Below are 13,934 nucleotides of genomic sequence, written 5' to 3'. Positions count from 1 at the left end.
TGCGTTAGGCAGGTGCCATTGACAACACGAACACAAATTTTAAAAGAATACGAGATGGCGCTTTTCCCACTATTGGAGACGAATATCACTTTAAGAGCAGAAACGTTTAATTCCTAGCGGTGGCTGTTTTTCCAAATCGCGCGTATTGCGTGACCACTCAAAACAGATACAATACGTCATAAAAACATTTGTCCGAACATTTCTCGGCAACATTTCTCACCACTATAAAGTCATTTTGCGATGTTTGTTGGCACTTTATTGCCTTTTTCAGCGTGTAAAGGCTTTCTTTATCATTTGATCGCCATGCTGAAATGCTTTCCTAAATGCATTTCACAAAGTAAATCTATTTTCGAACATTTCTCACCCCATTACGTAAAAATAATTCAAAATCAGCTTAGATTTTTTATTGCGACACAGGTGAGAAATGTTGCCAAAGTACTAAGACAAACTTGTGCTGTGATCAAAAGGGGTGGAATAGAAGAGGAAACAATCTTTTTGTCATTGGGAGAAAATTTTACTTGGAAACAAGCCATTTCCTTCCCTGCAACACGATTTGAATCAGCGAGAAATGACCGCGAGAACTGTTACGTATTGAAACATAGCAAGTTCAATGTCACGCAGTGCGTGACTTGCAGCTTAACTGGCTTTGAACGGAGCGGTCTTTGAATGAAGTGCAGTTATTTTCCCTTACGTTTGAGTGAAAAGCTACAACCACGTTAAAGAAATAATGTGACGGTGCTGCTTGAGGTTCTTACGCTACTAGTTGGGTCTATCGTCCTGAAGGGAAAGCACGAAAATGGAACTAGAGCAATTCCCCCACTATTCTACTATTCTGGTGTGCGATGTTATCTATCACTGCAGTAGGACTATCATCCAAAGTACTTAAAAACGCCCGCGTAAATTTCTATACCAACAATTTGCCACACTAGTAATGTTCTAGCTGTAATTTCTTCCTCAAAATATCGGTTTATGAGGATAAGTCTGCTTTCTATGCAGTCTACATAATGTACATCCGATGAGCGTGTGGAGATCCCCTGCTAAGGCCATAAGGACACAGTTTGGCATTTTGGTGAGATCACGCTAAAGCTATTTGCGCCAAGCTTACCCAACGGGTGAAAAGAGTAACTTCCTTGACTTGATTACTGGCCAAAGCAAAAATACGCACCATATGACGTGGTTGCCCGCCAGTAACTTACATTCCAACGTTTCCACTTAGCAAATACGCACGGTAAGCCTTACAACAAGAACGCGCGGTGTAAGTCCTCTTCTCCATGACGAGTAAAAAATTGCGACCATATGTAACCCTTGAGACTTGAAACAACATTAACTTCATGTACAAGCAATAAAAAGCATGAAATATTTATCTTTTCTAAAGATATAACGAGTTTTTTGCAAAACCACTTTTTCAGACAATCCTGTCCAAAAATTCCCGGGACAGGAACACAAAATAGCATTGTCAGTGAACATTTTCATTCTTCATATCTTAAGCCGGTCTTCAACATTTTTATTAAGCTGTCTTTGCAATTTTTGGAAAGCCCCCTCCCCCCAAACAATGTTGAGCGCGACTGGAATCATTCGGACTGTAGATAAACTCAGCGTCGTAACAACATTGCTTGGGGGCGGGGGGCGGGGGAACTGTTGGTGATTAATTTTGCAAATCGTCCCATTATTTTTGGCCAGGATTGTCTGATTTTAGCGTTGCTTTTAAATTGGCAAATTATATCATTTTGAAGACAATCTGGAGGTTCCTTTTGTTAAAGTCAAGAGTGTTATGGCCATCCCCATCATCACCTCGCCGTAAAAAGTGAAAGTTAGTTACAGTCGCGAATATTGGAATAAGAGATGAGGAACGGATATTTGTTTTCAGACGTCGATATGCGTGCCCGTAGTTATTTTGCAAAGTATGCACATAGAAGCACTGACAGAGATAAAAATCTTTCCAAAACTGTAGCCAAATGGAGAGGGTATATCTTGTCAGCGATGGTCCGTAGTTAGATGCAGTCCACTTGCCTGTTCCCAGAGAGGTTAGGAGCCAAGATGTTGGATGTAAAGACGAACACCTTTCTGCGACCTCCGACGCCCTCTTAGTTTTGCGTTAGGCAGGTGCCATTGACAACACGAACACAAATTTTAAAAGAATACGAGATGGCGCTTTTCCCACTATTGGAGACGAATATCACTTTAAGAGCAGAAACGTTTAATTCCTAGCGGTGGCTGTTTTTCCAAATCGCGCGTATTGCGTGACCACTCAAAACAGATACAATACGTCATAAAAACATTTGTCCGAACATTTCTCGGCAACATTTCTCACCACTATAAAGTCATTTTGCGATGTTTGTTGGCACTTTATTGCCTTTTTCAGCGTGTAAAGGCTTTCTTTATCATTTGATCGCCATGCTGAAATGCTTTCCTAAATGCATTTCACAAAGTAAATCTATTTTCGAACATTTCTCACCCCATTACGTAAAAATAATTCAAAATCAGCTTAGATTTTTTATTGCGACACAGGTGAGAAATGTTGCCAAAGTACTAAGACAAACTTGTGCTGTGATCAAAAGGGGTGGAATAGAAGAGGAAACAATCTTTTTGTCATTGGGAGAAAATTTTACTTGGAAACAAGCCATTTCCTTCCCTGCAACACGATTTGAATCAGCGAGAAATGACCGCGAGAACTGTTACGTATTGAAACATAGCAAGTTCAATGTCACGCAGTGCGTGACTTGCAGCTTAACTGGCTTTGAACGGAGCGGTCTTTGAATGAAGTGCAGTTATTTTCCCTTACGTTTGAGTGAAAAGCTACAACCACGTTAAAGAAATAATGTGACGGTGCTGCTTGAGGTTCTTACGCTACTAGTTGGGTCTATCGTCCTGAAGGGAAAGCACGAAAATGGAACTAGAGCAATTCCCCCACTATTCTACTATTCTGGTGTGCGATGTTATCTATCACTGCAGTAGGACTATCATCCAAAGTACTTAAAAACGCCCGCGTAAATTTCTATACCAACAATTTGCCACACTAGTAATGTTCTAGCTGTAATTTCTTCCTCAAAATATCGGTTTATGAGGATAAGTCTGCTTTCTATGCAGTCTACATAATGTACATCCGATGAGCGTGTGGAGATCCCCTGCTAAGGCCATAAGGACACAGTTTGGCATTTTGGTGAGATCACGCTAAAGCTATTTGCGCCAAGCTTACCCAACGGGTGAAAAGAGTAACTTCCTTGACTTGATTACTGGCCAAAGCAAAAATACGCACCATATGACGTGGTTGCCCGCCAGTAACTTACATTCCAACGTTTCCACTTAGCAAATACGCACGGTAAGCCTTACAACAAGAACGCGCGGTGTAAGTCCTCTTCTCCATGACGAGTAAAAAATTGCGACCATATGTAACCCTTGAGACTTGAAACAACATTAACTTCATGTACAAGCAATAAAAAGCATGAAATATTTATCTTTTCTAAAGATATAACGAGTTTTTTGCAAAACCACTTTTTCAGACAATCCTGTCCAAAAATTCCCGGGACAGGAACACAAAATAGCATTGTCAGTGAACATTTTCATTCTTCATATCTTAAGCCGGTCTTCAACATTTTTATTAAGCTGTCTTTGCAATTTTTGGAAAGCCCCCTCCCCCCAAACAATGTTGAGCGCGACTGGAATCATTCGGACTGTAGATAAACTCAGCGTCGTAACAACATTGCTTGGGGGTGGGGGGGCGGGGGAACAGTTCGTGATTAATTTTGCAAATCGTCCCATTATTTTTGGCCAGGATTGTAGGTTCGTCTATTCACAAACAATCACAAAACATCAAATGTGCACCTTGCATCTCTATGTAATGTGATATACTCCAGGTGGTGGTGGTATTGATACCTGTTAGCACACTTTGCCTTTAAGGTTGAAGTTCTGCATCTCACTCAGTATGCTCCTCTACATTTATCTTGAGCGTGTTCTCTCATATCTTTTTATCTTTTTCCTCCTCACATAATGTGAGTGTTTCTTACATAAGGATGTGTATTGCAGGCTTGTGCTTACAAAGTTGGTGAAATCAAGATTAAAGAGCTTAGAAAGAAAGCGGAACAGAAGCTTGGTAAGTCTGTGCATTAGAGGATCACTTTGCGATTAATGTCCACAGAATACGTGCAATGCAGAGAAAATGAAAACGCCAATGCTTATCGTCTGTGTATGATTTCTTCCAGGGGAGAAGTTTGATGTTAAAGATTATCACCACGTTTTCCTATCGGCCGGTCCCATGGGTTTAGATACGTTGGAAGAAGCTGTGGACGAGTTTATACAAACCACGCTACATAGTAACTGAGCAACAATGATTGCAATGAAAATGAATTTTCTACATGTCGTATCTGGAATGCCTCACTGACCCAAAAATATTTTTTCATTTAAGGGAAAAACACTGGCAAGTATGAAGAGAACAGAAGTGGATACCCTATCCCCCCCCCCCCCCCCCCTTCTCATCCCCGAAAAACCTCCCAAATGAAAGGAAACGTTGTCACCGTTTTCCGGCGGGGCAAAATATTTACGGTAAAACTTTTACCAACCAGGTTTATTGCTGCGAGGCCAGCATTACAGTACATTATTTAAGACATTATCTAAGCTTTTTCTTTTGGCATTTCCCCTTTGGTTCAGTGTTAAGACTGTAAAAATAGAGGGATCATAGTTTTCCTGAGCACATCATTAAGCCCAGCGAGGGAAAGGGTCTTATGAACTGCAGCTTCTGTCTCGTGTAATGTCTTCCCCGCGTTTTTTTTTTTTTTGTAGCTTAACGGCTAACTTCAGTCGGGGTTCATATTTAGAACTTTTCCTTAGGAGGTAACAGGTTTCCTTCCGTCTGTAATCAGATTTTACGGGACAAAATGAACCACATCTTTTTTCGACCGTTTAATCGATACACTGCGAAAAAGAAAAAAAAGGACATCACTGAAGATAGAAAAAAGGTGGAAGAAATAATCCGATGTATGCACTGCAAATATTTTGGAACGAAAAAAATGTGTTCTATTTGTCACAGTTACCATCTTTATTTCCTATGTCCTCTTTTTTTTTTCTGTGTTACAGATACGACAGCAACATTATCGCTTGTTTCTAAGCAGTGTGCAGAGGGCGCTTAACGAGAACCTCCACTCTGACAACAAATTGACGGTTAAGTGTTGGCAATAGTGTCCAAATTCTAAATTTTAGTCTAAATCGTAGAAATGACATTCAAGTATGTTAAAATTAGATATGATTATCGACTATTTTCGCTTTTAAATTTCCTGGGCGCAGCCATTTTGAATTTTATGACGTGTAACGGTTGCCACTATTGTTATTCATTAGAAGTTCTTTTGTTTGAAACAATTAAGTAACCGTATTACGTCATGAAATCCAAGATGCCGGCGCCCGGGAAATTTAAAAGCGAAGATAGGCGATAATCAGATCATGTTTTGTCCGACACTGAAATATTATCTCTCTTTTCTTCCAAAGAAATTTCAAAGTAGATTTTATTTTCAGCAATTTAACGTTAATATGTTTCGAGAGTGGAGGTTTCCTTTAAAATCAGTACAAGCACTTCCTTACCTAATATATTTTACCAGTTACGGTGGCCTGCACCGGTTTTCAGCACTTTTCAATCCTTTTACTTCGATGGAAGTTAAACTACCCCCAATCAGTTGATACAAAAATAGTGGTATCAAACAAATGCCTGTTAAAAACAGCCTTTAGTGATTACATCTCAATAACCTCCAACGTTTTATTCCCATTTTGTTATCTTTTCTGTGTTTTTTTTTCCTTTTCTTAAGGGTAAACGGGAAATGTCTGAAGTTTGCCGGGAATATTTTCGATTGGACGATTCTGGAAGGGATCGTATGGTTAAAGATGGGGACCAGTATCACCTGTTATTCAGGAAAATAATTTCATTCCTGTAATAAAAAAAGCAGATGGTAGTAAAAAAAATAAATACGCTTGAGATTTTATTTTATTTTTCGTTGTTTGCCCAGCTAGCTTAAAGAAGATTCCCCCGAAGTAAAAGTTGTCGTCTTTCCTTTTTTAACTTTCTGAGATTGTTTACTACAGTATGTATTTAAAATAAAAATGCATTCACAAAATAGGTCACCATGGCCGCTAAAGAGCAAAAGATCTACTCAATTAGCCCATATCTGCTTGCAATATTTCAGCATAAAATTTCAAAAATAGGGAGTTTATATAGTGTCCACAATCAGCGATTTTGTAGCCTGCGTAGCAGTCGTTTCCGTTTCCTTTGAGCCAAACGCCGTTTCCTTTCCTTCGCCGCCCCTCCCCCGTCTCGTACCTATTTGCTCCTTTTCGCCCAATGCCCTCGCGCGTCTTTCGTGCATTCCCCGCTTGGCTCAAAGGAAACGGAAACGACTGCTACGCAGGCTAGCGATTTTGTAACTGTAGAGTTCTCCAGACGTCGTCGGTTCATGTTCATATAATGGTCGACATTAATCATTTTAAATACGGAAAAGCTTTGTTATAAGGCGTTTTGACGATAGAATATCCGTTTGCCAGCGGGTCCAGACCATAGGACGACTCAGTGTCAGATATATTTTTGACCGAATTTGAACTTCCGCAGAAAAAAATTCGTGGTTATAGAGAGAGTGGCCGAGAGTTTATTTTGATGTTAGGTTTAAAGCAGTTCTTGCATGTATTCAGCATTTTGGCTTAAGGTTCCAATATTTGGAGATAGACATATAAATAAATTGTGTTGAATTATATTTGGCCGGTTACAGTTTCCTTTAGGCATTGTGTAGTAAGTTACATTTTGGATGAAGCATTTCGTTTTCGTCATTCCGCAAACAAAACGTTGCCTTTCCTATTAATGTTTGTCGGACTTTTAGTTTTTGAGCTTTCGATTTCTAGCCTTTTTTGGTTTCTGAGGCTCTCCGAGGGTTTTCAAAATTTATTTGATTTTTCTTCAGTTTAGTCATAACAATTGAAGTAATGACTGAACTGAAGGTATTCTACCAAAGCAGGTTTTTCTTAAAAGATTGTCACATGACACATTTAATTTGCCCTTGAGTGCGGGAAAATACGCAAGTTTTTTCTCCGTGCTCTTTTCCTTGACTCTTTTCCTGAGAAAAAAAATCGAGAAACAAAGCTTGCTTGTGGGTAGCATTTCGGTTTAAGCTCCCAGCATTGGAGGCTTAAAAGTTGAGTTGAGCTGAATTATATTTGGCCTGTTGTAGTTCGCATTTCGGTATCACTGACTTACGTTACATCTTATGACACGTCAAAGAATCACTGTTATTAGCTGACACAATTGAATTAAACCTTCAATAAACCTTGATTATGAAAACTCGTTTGTTTCTTAATTGAATGAGATAATTCTTGGCAAGGAAACTTAATCCAGAAAACTTGTTTGTGTGTAAGTGGCCATATTCATAAATTCACAGTTTATTTCTGCCTTTGTGACATCATTAGAAAACGAAATTTTTTTCGATTTGTCAGAATGGAAAAAAGGAAGCGTATCTCCTAAAGTTTGGCTTTTCACAGCGTGCGGAGTCTTGGTAAGTACAACTTTTGGTGAACTTCTAATATAACCTTAACGAAAATAGACTAGAGAAGATATTAGCGCGGTTGGGACCCTCCTATTCGTTTTAGAAGCGGCCCTGTTTGGGTCGAGGATTTTTATCATGATCGAGAATACGGATGAACTTTATATTAGCTAGTTGAATTTCCCGTTCCAACCATGCCGTCATATAGTTGTACCGCCTCACTCTGGCCACTGTGTTTTGATCAGTCATGCTCTTATTCCAAACACGTCATCGGTGCCTTTAACGGCGCCTTTTGGAGTGTCCAATCGTTATTTCTACAAAGATAATTTTAAGCTCATACATGTTATAAGACCATACGATCTGCAACATTTTGGACAAGAATTTACATTTACATTTTCTGTGGTTGGGCTTTCGGTCACGAGATCCTGTTTATTAGATGCTGTGACGTGATTTGAATATTGTATTACATTTTCATTAGCCTTGCCACCTCTTGAAATCCACACTTTTGTTGCCTTTGTTAAAACATTTAGATCTCAAAAGGAGTAGTTATGTAGGTGGTGAGTAAACAGGCTCAAAGTTCATGTTGTCAATCTATACTTTCGGTTGTTACGGTAGTTATCAGATGCGAATCTGGTGCACCTCCCAAAGTTTGCCTTGTATTTCTTCATTTTTCTGATTCAATGTGACGGTATAATCCCGTGTACTCGGTAAGGGCGACTAAGTTGTTTGACAAATTAATTTATGGGGGTGATAATTTATTTCACAAAACTGAAGCCTTAGACGCACAAGCTGGCAGACTCTGACTTAGATATTTGCGTTGTTAAAATTAATTATTTTGTCTTTTACGACATAATTTAGTCAGCTCATATGATTTCATGTATCTCTGTGACCGCCATATTGGATCCTTGATCCTATGTTGGATGCATTAATTTCCAGAAAATCACCTCAATTGAACCAAATGAAAGTGGAACCCGGTTAATACGGACACCACAGGGACAGGCAAGTGTCCGGTTATCTCTATTAAGCGGGCTCTCAGAATAAGTGTCACGGGCACATGTTTTATCGATAGTTAGGCTGTCAGCAGGAGGATGCATGTTTAGTGTCTTAACTTAACTGAAGAAACCTTACGCTCATTCAAATAGTCTCGCACTAAAGTTAATGTTCTCTCAGTGCTTCAACCGCAACTGACATCGTTATCATTTTAAATAGTGCGCGACTTTGTTCCGCACCGACATTTTTAGTTTGAAGTTTAGTGAGAAAGGCTGAATATTGAACAATTTATACAGTGCGCAGAAAACCACTGTCTGTAAAGTGAGGTTAAATTTGTACGAGAGCGTATCACTCGGGTCCGTTGTCCGTATTAACCTGTGTCCATGTTTAAGAGAAAATACATGAACTTTTTGTTGCGAAAAGCACAACTGTTCTTAATATGAGGGTGACCGTATTAGCGGGTGTGTGGAAAGCGGGGTTCCACTGTAACTGAAATTGACTGCTGTCGATTGCAACAGCATACTTGAAAAAAAGATAAAACGTGCGAAAACAGGTAGTATTCGGTAAAAATTGCTATATTTGGCCTACATAAAACCTGGTTACCTTGACAGCGTCAGTTCTCATGCCAAAGGAAGAAAACAATTTAGACATTCAAAATTTGTCGAACGAAAATACGAGCAGCTACTGAATGCCTTGGTCCCTTAAAATAAAAGCTGGTAAAGAAATTTCCAGAAAAGTTGAAAATGGATGGCATCCATACCCCCTCCCTTCCTGGCCGCTCCCTTCTCTGCTACATCCAATGGTTAAATCTCAGTGTGAAATTTATGTTTTGCAGGATATTTTTAGGTTTTCTGTGAACCGTTAAGGGGAACACAAAGAAGTGTTTTTTTGCAACTTACCTCGGTAAGTAATTTGCAGTATGCCTATAATAAATTTCGTTTGGAAAAATTATTACACAGTAGTTCCATACAGCCGTTCCTTAATTAGCTAGTTTGGCATCAATGTCCTCTGTAAAATTCCATTGTTCTGAATAAGTCATTAAGTCCTCATAGAACCTCGTGTACTCGGTAATGGTGAGGTTTTGTTTAAAGTCAAACTCACATGGATGATGCTGTTTGCTTTAAGTAATCAAAATTAAATGTCATTGTGTAATTTCCTTGTCGCAGGATAGTTATTGTTTTCTATTAAAACTTCGGGAGGATCATGAAAAAGAGTTTCTGACAACTTTCCTTGGTGAGTATTTTGCATTATGGCGATAGTAAATCGTGCTATAATTACGAATTCCTGTTTACCCAAAGCACCTTCAAGAGTAAATTTCATTACTTTGAATTAGTATTTTTGTGTTCATAAATCCCCGTGTACTGGGTGGTGGTGAGCCGGTTCTTCAATACAATTTTGTATAGACGATGGTTTATATTAGGAGAATTAAATTAAGCCTCATTGCCACAGGATTTGTACTGTTTACTGAAAACCGAACTGGGGAACACGAAGAATAGTCTTTTGGAAACTAGCGTTGGTAATTAAGTAATTCATATTTAAATGAAATACAAATTGGCAATTTTTAACAAATCTTGACCTCTTAGCCTAAATACTCCGTGTTTTGGTGATGTCTCGGCCAACCCCAGTTAATGGGTACGAAAAGTGAAGCACTAAAAAGGCTTGCCATTCGTATCTTCATCATGCCACGCCTGTTGTTGTTGGTTTAGCCTCTAACTACGTAGCGCTTATGCAAAGTCATTGTGAGTGAGTATACAGGAAAGAAAAGCATCCAGATTTACTTTTCATTGTACACCTTAAATAACAGCGAACTCGCTCGAACGGGCTGTTCTAAACTTTTATTACAATGGTTATAGTTTAGCATTTCGTTCACAAACTCAATATATCTTACATGGCGTATACCAAAAAAGTACCGCTTATTCGCTTTGATAGGAATTTTCACCCAACGATTCAACCAGACTATAAAAGTAAAAACCAATTTACATGGTTCAAATATGGCTGAGATGTGTATGCGTCAAATGAGTCATTAATTTTTAAGTCATGAGTCGAATTTATTCATTTATCGTAATAAACAGGCGAGTCGAATATTTTTTCAAGTTGACCTATTTACTTGAACCATGTTGCGACCTTTATTCCTCACTTTTGCGCGGTAAACGCTCCACCTGTGAAAATACAACGCTGCTTTTGCTGGGAAGACACTCTTTTTGAAAACAAAAATCCAGAAAATATAAGCCCTTTTTAGCCATTATTTAGACTAACTTTTTTTAATAACACGCCACTGAGCGCAGAAAACGCTCGGTCGCCATGTTCCTTTTGTCGACATCACGCTTCATCGCGAGATGTCCAACAGCGAGTGAAAGATCGGTCAGTCTCAGTCCCTGCAATTTATTCAACTCACAGGAAATAACAGCTTGCAGGAGAATTATTTTTAAAAGCTGTAATGGTTATAATCACTGTTTTTTGTCTCTTGGATTTGGATCGTCCGAAACTGAAATCTATTCGTCCTACAGTTTCTTGCAGATGCTATTTCAATGATATGTCCGACTTTTGTCAATCCATAATAATAATAATAACGTTAAAGCAAGCCTATTACGTACACAAAAACTGGGCTCATTTCAGTTTTGAAATGAGCGTTAATTGTTTACCATGAATGGCGTAATGTTTAATTGCTGTAGGTCATAAATTGTTTTCGAAAAATAAGCCGAAATTCACTCGATCGTTTTTTGTTGTTGTTATTGTAGTTGTTGTTGATATTGCTGGTGCAGATGAATATAAATGCTATCAAAATTTTGACGGAAGACTCGGTTTTTAAGAGTAATTTGCGAAATGTTTTGTAAAATATTACGTTTCCCTACGTATACACCTTAGTTTAATTTCAGTTTTTTTAAGTTTCTACAATTAATATGTAATTTTCCAAGTTTGTTCTCCTTTGCTGGTTAAGCTTGTATCTACCGAGCAATCACGCTAAGTGACAGGCATTTTTACCGCGCTATAGTGAAGATCAATAAATTGCACTAAGACCCTGCAAACACATATACTTCTACCTGATCAAATATCCAGCTTATCTCAAGTTGTATCTACTACCGTATTTCCAAATTTCACTCATTGACTCATGACTCACGAATCACTGACTCATTTGACTTTTTGATGCTTTGTTCTCATCTTATGAAGCCAGGCTAGGGACGCCTAAAGAGATTTTTCCTTTTGATTCTGCTCTTGAATTATTCGCAGAATGAATATTCAGATGAAAGTGATTGAACGCTATGTGCCATAAAAGGGTGTGTGTCATCCCTTTTCTGAGGCGTCACACATTTTGATAACGGCCACTTCCCGTCTCCATTTAATATACATTTGATATTTTATTCTACGTGGAAAGCTCTCGGTCGCCATATTTCCCGTTTTCGGCATCACGCGTTGTCGCCAGATGTTCAAAAGAAGTGGAAGATCGTTCAGTGTTATTCCCTGGACTTTATTCATCTCACCTGAAATAAAAGCACGTAGAATTATTTTTAAACGCAGTAACGATCGCAATCATGATGTTTCTGTTTTTCGTTTACCGGAAATAGTATTCGGATTTTGATCGTCCGAAAGTGAAATTCATTCGTCGAAAACAATTTGCCCCTCTCCAATGTTGATCTGCATATGGCGCATTTCAAGAAAATATTGGGATTCAACATTGATGAAGAAAGGAAGAAAGGAGAAGTGGGTTGAGATCGTATCGCGTGAAAATTCAAATTCAGAAAAAAATTGACGAAGGCAAAATTACAGGAGGCTTACTTTTGTTATTTTGGGGAAACAAAAGTGGACGGTTTATTCGATAGCTTTTGTTTTCATTGAATATTGCTTGTGTTGTAACATTTATACGCCAACAATTAGTATGTTTATCGGATTTCATTCGTTTGTTTTTTGGTGTTTTTTTCCTTGTCATTTTAGAGATATGTTTCAAAAAATCAATCACGTTCGTCTAAGCCAAAGAAAATATTTTTTGGTAAATCTACCGACTAAAAACTGCAGCTCCTGAATAAAGAAATTGGATTTCTGCAAAAGAAAGCTGACAATTAACACTATCATCACCTTCGGTAAGTAATATGACTTTCCTTGAAGACTACAAAATAGAAATTGAATGTATATTTTCAGCAAAAAAGTGATCAAGAATAATTCTGAGGTTATACACCCTCTCAGACCAGTTTCCATCACGTCTTAAAATGATCTTATGAAATAAACTTTATTTGGAATTTCCTTTTCCGGTCACATTTTCAAGTGGATTCAGACTTTTCATTTCTCAAGGTTTATGGCATTGTGTCCTCCTTTGGTTTCGGAGGTCTGGGTCTATAATAATATTTGTAAGATTTCAAATTAGATTACAAGCTCTCTAGGCTAATTACGGAAACAGTTTTCAAAGAAACTTTCAGAACATATAATTGTATAATTTCGCAGGACCAACTGATTTTGCGGCTTAGTTTTGTGCTGGTTTTACTGCTCAGTGCTGTACACGACGATTCACTGAAAGGAACTTCTGGCAACTGATTATTAAAAAAGCCTTTCCTGTGGCACCCAACATTCTATTTCGGTGAATATCTCTTCAGATGGCCTTGATCGCCTCAGACATTTGGATTTAGTTGTTAAAAAATCTGCAGTTTTCCAGTTTACGTCGGCAAATAACCAGCTCCAAATTTCTTAATTTCAAAATTCGTAAAACGATTTTGTCTCGTTTTCTAAGGAACAAGTATGTCGTTGAAAATACTAAAAATACCAGCTAGTACTTTCATAAAACCAAAACAGGTAATAAATTAGTATTAGGAATAGAATAAATTGCCTTAGAGTGCGTAAAAATAAATAAATAAATAAATATGGCTTGAAAGACTGAAGAAGAAGAACCCCTGACATAGCTTTTTAAAAATTATAATAACGTATTTAGTAAGGGTTAATAAATGCGGCAATCTATACGTTAACTGTACAACTTACGTTGGCTTTGGCTCTAAAGTTCTCCATATTTTCTTTTCATTTTCCGTTCATAATCTTCGATTTAGTCCCTTAATATTCGGTAATGATGAATCGATTGTTTCATGACCAATTTACATGCATAATCCGTTTTTAATGAATACAATTAATACTTACAGCGTAATCAGTGTCCCTGTTTCAGGACTGTTATGATTGTTTGTTAGCGCTTCGGAGGAACACTAAGAAGCGGTTTTGATAGCTAAAGCCGGTCGGTAAGCAATTTGTATTCTGGTGATAGAATTTACGTACACTAGCCCGTTCGTGGAAGTCTAATAACAGATTTTATTAATCGTTCAAAAATAGAGGAAATAGCAGTAACCTGGATACAAGCTATTACTCTACACACAGTTTACTTTTTCTGGTAAAAATTTAAAAAAAAAAAAAAATACGCGAAGAGCAAAACACGCCAGCAAAACGCAAACCACGCAGGCGCCAGCATGG

The 13,934-nt window shown here is 38.1% G+C and overlaps 1 protein-coding gene and 1 long non-coding RNA gene across 5 annotated transcripts in view; both read left to right on the top strand.

The window, feature by feature from the left end:
- Nucleotides 1-4,380, top strand: part of LOC146488193 (uncharacterized) — a 56,357-nt gene extending 51,977 nt beyond the window's left edge. Inside the window, exons 2-3 of the long non-coding RNA XR_014867054.1 lie at nt 4,024-4,090; nt 4,200-4,380. This is a non-coding gene — a long non-coding RNA (uncharacterized LOC146488193). The remainder of the gene's footprint in view (nt 1-4,023; nt 4,091-4,199) is intronic.
- The window catches only part of LOC146488192 (uncharacterized), a 256,677-nt gene that overhangs the window by 227,556 nt on the left and 15,187 nt on the right, over nt 1-13,934 (top strand). Inside the window, exons 1-3 of one of the 4 annotated variants that reach the window (XM_085121906.1) lie at nt 7,499-7,517; nt 9,331-9,398; nt 9,662-9,728. The gene's annotated coding sequence lies outside the window, so the exon portion shown is untranslated. Of the gene's footprint in view, nt 7,518-9,081; nt 9,399-9,661; nt 9,729-13,635; nt 13,702-13,934 lie in introns of those variants that run through there. The other 3 variants (XM_085121901.1, XM_085121913.1, XM_085121910.1) reach the window with 3 other exon arrangements.

The sequence above is a fragment of the Pavona decussata genome, unplaced genomic scaffold (genome assembly GCF_977016875.1).
Source record: "Pavona decussata unplaced genomic scaffold, jaPavDecu1.1 SCAFFOLD_11, whole genome shotgun sequence".
Classification (NCBI taxonomy): Eukaryota; Metazoa; Cnidaria; class Anthozoa; order Scleractinia; family Agariciidae; genus Pavona; species Pavona decussata.
Note: the sequence above shows the minus strand (reverse complement) of the source record. Positions and strands in the feature narration are given on the sequence as shown.